Here is an 8,694-nt window from a genome sequence, read left to right as displayed (position 1 = left end):
TCTCAGAGGTTTTGAATTGAGTAATAAATTTGTGGATTAAGTGTGTACACAATGGGGGATAGGGTCTACTAGTTAACTATGTGTTTATCTGAGGATGTGCAGGACAAGAGTTAAGTCACATAAAGAAGATCACTAGAGAGGAATAGGTGAACAGGATAATAAAGGGAGAAAAAAAGATCAGAAGTTCAGTAGAGCCAGTCAAAAAACAAAAAGATAGTTAAGAAAGAAAGAGAAAGAGAAAGAAGACAAGAAAAGAAAGGAAACCGCACTTTTACGTATTCGCTGAGTCTTGGATCCTGGGTCGTCTCTGGTCTGCAAACTGCAGGATGAAGCTGTCTGCTCCTTGTCGGTTCTTGCTGGTGTTGCATAGAATCCGCTTGCCCACTGCGTCTGGCTCCTTCATCCCGGACTCTCTGTGTGAGCGCTCAGGTATGGCTTCGGTCTCCACTGCTTGCGACCCTGCCGCCGCTGCCGCGGCGGCTGTTGGCAATTGCTCAGATGTGTCTTTTTTGCCTTGGCTTCCCTCTCTTGTCTAGCTCTCTGTCCTGTGATGGCACAGTTGGTGTGATTCTCTGGCTTAGGACTGTTCACTGGAACTCTAAAACTGCTTTCTATGCGAGAGCTTGTTCAGATTCCAGCTTCTCCTCCGCCATCTTGCGCAGTCCCCCTGTTATTTCATTTTTTGTGTTAGAAGAAAGAGTCTGAAACATGTTTTCTTTGATGGAAATGGGGACTGAGTGGACAGACAAATGGACAGAAGATATATAGACAAATGCATTGATATTCAATGTGCATATGTATAAATGGAACCAAGTATCTTGAGTTCTTGGATAGGGTTGTGGGAGCTGAATGGGAACAGAAATGATAGAAGAGGTACTATTGGTCAGGATACATGGTCCTCACAAATTGACATGTGACACTTAAAGCTATGTCACTGACTGCTGAAAGATAATAAGAATATATGGGGGAAATGGAGACATTATTGTATACAAGCTATAAAACTTCATCAAAAATTATGCAGTCTTTTAAGTTGGAGATTGTATTCCAATATTTTCCTCATCATAGTAGTTAATGGGAATAAAGAAAAGTCACAAGTATACAAAATATTGACTCTAACCAGGTAATTACTGAAAAGGGTTTAGAGGTGAAACTTGCCAGTATGGTACTAAGATTTAATAAGAAGAAATGCTATTGTGGTTCGGTAGCCCTGTTCAGGACTAATGAATGGAGAAGAGAGCTCCTGCCAAGAGGTAATTTTAGCAGATGACAGAGGCTACTTGTCAATGGACAAAATGGGACAATTGCAAAATAGTGGTGAAAGAAGAAGTAATGTGAAAAACTTATAGTCAACATCATATCCTATATACAAAAATGAGCTGGTGCACAGCTGTTTTCAAAGCATACATGGACCCCAAAATATTAATAGGAAAATAATATTTGAAATCCTTGAAACCTTGGGATCTTGAAATATTTTTTGAACATGTTTTAAAACAATTTTGAAGAAAATATTGGTACATGTGATTTTGTTTTATTGGAATAAAACAAAATAAAAACATTTCTTATTCTTGTATTAAAATCAATATTTTAAAGTGCTGATATTCATGCTACTAATATTCTTTTTCTTCTATCTAATCAGTGTTTTGCATTGCAACTAAAGCAGACAAAGTTTTTAATGCTTGTTATTGAAGAAAAATGCCAGATGGTACGATTTTATTGTTTGAAAAGATTCACCTAAGATATAATCTCAGCCATAAAAACAATTCAATAGGCTAATTTTGTGATGAGACTAATTCACCTTCCAAATGAACAGTGAATACTCTTTTAAAAAACATAATTAGACTAACAATGGCAGAAAACATAATTTAAGAAGATAAAAGAAAAGCTATAAATATTGTGAACACATTTTGGAAACACGTGGTATCAGCGTTTTTAATTAAACATTTGATTACAGGATACAATTATTTTTAATTGGGAAATCTCAAAGATATTTGAAAATCATTCATAATCTCAAATCCAGTCACTCCAAATTCCACCATACATATGTTTACGCTTTTGCCAATATTTAGATAATCTATATCTATATTTTATTGGGCAGTTTACACATTTACTCATTTTTCTGTTATATCCTACTGGGAGGGAATTTATTTAAAAAATTAAAACAAACATAGCCTTAAGAATGTGAACTATATTGGGTTCACTTTCACCAACTATCAGACATCATAGAGCATTATTTTAATCATAAGGAATATTCATATGATTTTCTTCACCTACTATACTACCCTTTCATAGCAACTTAATCACTTGAGATTGGGTTCTATGTCTAATTAATAAAGTTTAAGTTGATTTGAAAATAAAATTGTTGGCATTTGTGCTTAGAAACTTTGTGTCTTATATTTTGAGTTCATATACAGAACATCTCTCCAGCAACAGAGCCTTCTGAGCTCTCCATGGCCTTGAATTATCTCTCACAGATGGTTAGGTTGTGAAGCAGATGGCTGCTTCCTTGACCTTTACAATTTCTGCTTTTTCTCTACATAATTACCTGTGGCTTAAAATGCATCAAATTCTCTATATTATAAAATTAGCTTTTATAAATCTATCATGTTTCTACTGTGGAATATTACGTAAATTAGTTTTAAAAAGATTGCCTGCAATTATATTTTTTTAAAAAAAATCAATAGAATACATTTTCTTTGGGTGAGAAAATTTGGGGTGAAGTAACTATTCTGTATTCAAATGTGCATGTGGCCCCTAATACTTTGGGGACAGGTGCATTTTCTTTTCTTATTTACTTAAACAGAAATCTGTAATTTCACATGGATGTATAGGGAGGCTAGGGACCTCTCAGAAGGAAACATCACATCTATCACAATGAAGGGAAAGCAGACTTTCTATAAAGGATCTGTAATTTGATCTACCAAGAATTGTTATGAACAACATTCACTGACCATCACTGAATTGATGGCTACAAAATATATATTGGCATGCACTGTGAACTAAATTCATTGCCAACTTTGCAGTATTCAAAATTTATTTCCAATATGTAACAGTAGATTAACCTCTTTGAACTGCTGTTGCAAAAATAGCATAAACAGGACTCACCTACACACAAGAGGTCATTTCTCATAGTTCTCAAAGCTGGTAGTCCATCATCAATGGCCAGAGGTGAAATGTTTGATGAGAAGCCACGTCACAGTAATTAGAGGGCAACTATCACACTAACAAGGGGTCTACAAAAGACGGCTAGAGTGACATACTAAACTGATGTGTTTTGTTCACCAAAGTTACTAAATTCCCCCACTTGGAAAATCAGTTATACATGGAATGATGTTCCACAGCCTGCAGACACCAATGCGGGACACCATTCCCCCTTTCCTCAACATCTGTGTAGTGGCCCCCACCCTCTCATTCATATTAGCGCGTCCATACTTGGCACTTTTCCTTGGTTCACATGACTAAGAGAACACATCCATCAGCCACTACCCTGTCCCTACCATAGAGCATAGGTTGGATGCTGTCATCATATTTACACCCTTCATTTGGACTTGTTCTATTAATGTGTCTTTCCTGCACAAAAGGCTTCATTGTGAAATCCTCATATGTGCCTAGAATGTGCTTTGATCTCATTCATCCCTGTTTCTTGAGTTTCTCCTCTACCACTTAAAAATACTTTATTGTTTTTTATTTTATTTCATTTATTTTATATCTTAAATATTATGTATATATAAATATATATTATATTTTATATGGTCTATATTTATATATTATATTTTATATATACAAGTTGCACAACAATCTCAATTGATTCTGTAAGCTGAAAAGATTATTCTTAAAGCTATATAGCTATAGATATAAAATCAAATATGCTTTTACCACATTATAATAAAAATATAATATTTGCATAGATATTGAAAAAAGTATGTGCGATATGCTATGGAACAGAATGCACTTGAACAGACATCTAAAACTAAAGAAAATAGAGGTTGAACCATTATAACAATGAGATATACAAGACACTATGTTGAAAACAAACTTCACAACTTAGCACATGGAAGGGGCAGGGAAGGGGAGGGAGAGGTTGGGGAGGTGGGGAGGTAAGGAGTGATAGGGAAAAAAACAAAGGAGGGGGTAACAATGCAGATGGGAAATGTACTCATTACCTTACTCATGTAACTGCAACACCTCTGTACAGTATCTTTACAATAAAAATAAATACTAAAAAACAAGAAGAAAATAGCAATGCATTCTCACATGAATGCACCAACATGGTGACAGTGGCGCAATCTCATGCTTGAGATTTAGTTATTGCTAAGATCCTTCTATTTCTTCCATTTTTAAACCTTAGGCATGTTCACATTTTGCTTAATACACCCATGGGATGTTTTTCGTGTTCTGACTAGCCTTTTGGTTGGAGGAATTCTCAAATGAAGTGGGAGCCAACCCAGCCAACTGTTATAGAAATTGGAGAAGGGAAGGTAATCCCTTCCCTTGGCAGTAGGCTCTCCTCACCCCCCACATGTCTTCCTTCCTTCTCACCATGAAAGACCATGAATCTTGAGTCAATGAAGCTAACACGCCATGGCATTTACAGGATTTTTGATAGCAGAAAAATAGAGTGAGGAGCCGAATGACCTATTATTGAATAATCCAGTGAAATAGACTGTAGCAAGACAGGGCAAAGAACAGGACACACCAATCCACTTGAAATAGGTAGTGACTGAATACATGTGGTCCAAGTCCTAAGGTGCTAAAATCTCACATTTCTTTCTTGATTTTACTTTTCTTTAATTTAATTTTCCTGAGCATGGTGTTCAGCAATATTTTCATAGCTGGAGTAATCAAAGTCCTTGATCATAAATTACATTTATGATAAATATACTTAGGACAAGTTATAAACACATCACTGTAGGGATAGCCATGACATTCAAATTTATACCAGGAGAAGATGAAGCCAGAAAATGCTAAATTCTCCCTGAGATTGAATGTGAAAATTAGCAGCCCTAACAAGGTAATTTTCAAATGATTAATAAATGTCACTGGAGATAAAGTTTTCACTAAAGGCAACTCTCAGGAATCAGATATAATCACTAATTAAAAACAAAAAGAAAACAAAAGAAGTAAATAAAGGTAAGTTCATCTTTGCTCTGTGACTTATATAACTACATATAACTATATATAACATATATAACTACATATAACTACACATATAGTTATATGAGTATATAAGTTTATATATATAACTACATATAACTATAGTAAGCTTTATATAACTATAGTAAGGAGAGCTAATGATTCCCTCAAGAGGAGATTAATGAATCCATCATGGGACAATTAGGATCCTCTAGTTGCATGCATACACAGCAGATAAAGAAGATGTATTCTATGCTAGGTGTTGGTTGCTCAAAACTATAATACTAGCAACTCAGGGAGCCAAGAGCTCAAGGACTGGGGTTTTAGCCAACCAGGGTAGAGAAATTTGTGAGCCTTCATCTCCAAAATACCCAGTATAAAACCAAGGTTCAAGCCAGGCAACGGTGGCTCACGCCTGTAATCCTAGCTACTCAGTAGACTGAGATCTGAGGATTGCAGTTCAAAGCCAGGCTGGGCAGGAAAGTAGGTGAGACTCGTATCTCTAATCAACCACTCAGAAAACCGAAAGTAGTGCAATGGCTCAAGTGGTAGAGCGCTAGCCATGAGCTGAAGAGCTGAGGGACAGCATTCAAGCCCATAATTCAAGCCCCATGACTAACAAAACAAAAACAAAAAACAAGGCTCCAGCTGTGTGGTATCTTAAATGGATCATTATCTAAGCAAGTCAAGGGTGCAAGATTCTGAGAAAAACAGAAAAAATACGCTTTAGTTTGGGTGTGTGTGAGGGGAGGGGAGGGGGAGATGGGAAGGGATGGGAAGGGGAAACAAAGGAGGAGGCAACAATGCTTGATAAGAAATGTACTCATTACCTTGCCCTTGTAATTGTAACCCCTCTGTATGGTATTTTCACAATTTTTTTTTAAAAAGCAGTAACAATGGGACTGCTAATAAGCTGAACACACTGCTGAATTGCCAAGCCTAATTTCAAAACCATGGGGCTCTGCAATCCTAACACAAAGAAACAGGGATGGATATTAGCAAGAATCTTTAATTTTGAAGAGATAGTTTGTGATATTGGATTGTGTGATGCGACACATTTTAACACCTTGATTGGAACCTAGAGAAGAAAACTATTCTTAAACGGCCCAGGGTGGGAAATAAACTCTGCTACCATTTGCCACAAGGCATCAGATGGATCCAGTTCAACTTTGGTCTTGACCAAAGTGCATGAAATGTAAAGTAGGTGATGTGATGTTCTCTGATAGAATATTCACAGCTCAGGAGACTGGGCTCGCAAGAAATCTACTGCTTTCTTTGCCAAATGCAATAAAAGTAAACTATTATTTTGAGAAATTGCTTTCTGGCCCTTTTGGATTCCAAGGACACAAAGCTGATCATCCAAGGAAAAGGGAAAATTTAAGAGTCTAATTTAGCTAACCCAGAAAGCCAAATATTAACACTATTTAACTCTACTACTTTACAGTGGTCAAGTTAACTTACTTACTTCTCTTTGCACCTCTTCTCTATTTAAATAACTAATTCATGGCATTCATTTTCTGCATTTTTCAGAATGTTTCAACAGCTTGTGGAATTACCATGTGAAAGAGGTCATATGAAAAGCTACCGATAGTTGCATTATGATGACAGTGGATGCTTAGTCCATAATTACAAACATAAAATAAAAGAAAGACAGCATCCTGAGCCATCACCCTCTAATTCCAGCCTGATAGCATATCAAACACAATGGACTTGCATTGATTTCAGAGTTGTTAACTGATCACAGGGAAAGCTTCTGAATTATGCTTTACAGTCTCCCCATGAATTACCATACTCTGTTTTGGCTGTTGGTTTTACAATATTGCCAACAGAAATTATATCAGCTTCATTTCACCTTGTAAAGTATAATTCATCATTTATATACTGATATGTGAACACAAAAAAGGGTTTGCAGCCACCACCACTTGCTGTCTTGAATGTGAGAACATGTCCTTAGTCCATTGAAAATTTCATTATATGTGATCTTATGCATGTAATATGAAGAGAAATGGTGACTATTACATGAATTATGTTTTAGATTCTTTGTCTTTGTCTCTCTATCTCTCATTCTCTCTGTCTCTGTCTCTCTGTCTCTATCTCTGTCTCTCACTGTCTCTGTGTCTCCCTCTCTCTCCCTCTCTCCCTCTCTCTCTCTCTCACACACACACTCTCTCTCTTTCTCTCTCTCTCTCTCTGGTGCCTATACTGGGGCTTGCACTCAGGGCCTGGGTGCTGTTCCTGAGTTTTTTAGTTCAAGCCTAGCACCCTACCACTTCAGCCACAGCTACAATTCAGGTTTTTTGTTTGTTAACTAGAGATAAGAATCTCACCACTGTTAGAAGGGCTATAATCAAGAACTCTAATAACAACAGATGCTGGAGGGGATGTGGCCAGAAGGGAGACCTACTGTATTGTTGGTGGGAGTGTAAACTTGTTCAATCACTTTGAAAAGCAGTATGGAGGTCCCTCAGAAGACTCCACAGTGAGCTCCCCTATGACCCAGCAATCTCACTTTTGGGCATTTACCCAAATGATCACAAATAAGACCACACTAAAACTACCAGCACAACTATGTTTATTGCAGCATTATTTACCATAGCTAAGCTGTGGAACCAGCCCAGATGCCCCTCAGTAGATGAATGGATCAAGAAAATGTGATATATATTTGTGTGTGTATATATACACACACACACACACACACACACACACACACACACACACACAGTGGAATTTATGCCTTCATCAGAAAGAATGATATTGCCCCATTTGTTAGGAAATGGAAAGACTTGGAAAAAATTATATTAAGTGAAGTAAGCCAGGCCAAAAGAAACATAGGTCCCACGGTTTCTCTTATTTGCAATAACTAGTGTATGTCTGAGTCAAGCAGAAAAGTTCAGATAAGATGATGTTAAGCTAAATGAACCCCAGATAGGGACACAAGTGTTTTCTCTTGCTTGCTATTGTTTCTAACATATTTATAAGGTATTGTGTGATTTTTTTTGTTTCTCCCATGGTATAAACCCTGTTTTCTCTGTATTTGATGTCAGTATAATTTGGGGAGGAGGAGAGAAAAAAAAACAAAAATGGTTGAATTGGGATACAGGTTGACCCATTTTAACAATGAGATGTACAGGACACTGTTGAACAAGGAACTTTACAATTTAAGCAGAGAGAGAGGAAGGAAGGGATGGTAGGGGAAAAACTAAGGAGGCAGCAACAATGCTTGATAAGAAATGTACTCAGTGACTTGCTCATGTGGCTGTAACCCCTCTGTACGGTATTTTCACAATAAAAATCTTCTTAAAAAAAAAAAGAATCTCCTGTACTTTGTTACCTGGGCTAGCTTCAAACCACAATGTTCAAATCTCAGCCTCCTGTGTGGCTAGGATTACACATGCAAGCTCTGACAGCTGGCTCCATCTTACTATTATAGTTTTGTTGAATGAAGTTATATTTGGAATTCTAGTCATAAGTTCTAATATATTAGTAAACATCTTGATTACCAAATAATTTTCTTCAAGTTCTTATAGAGATTTTATAGTTTGGACTAAATATTGCATTTTATGT

This window comes from Dipodomys ordii, unplaced genomic scaffold (genome assembly GCF_000151885.1).
Source record: "Dipodomys ordii isolate 6190 unplaced genomic scaffold, Dord_2.0 Scaffold21, whole genome shotgun sequence".
NCBI lineage: Eukaryota > Metazoa > Chordata > Mammalia > Rodentia > Heteromyidae > Dipodomys > Dipodomys ordii.
The sequence above is the reverse complement of the archived record's forward strand: the minus strand, read 5'-3'. Positions refer to the sequence as shown.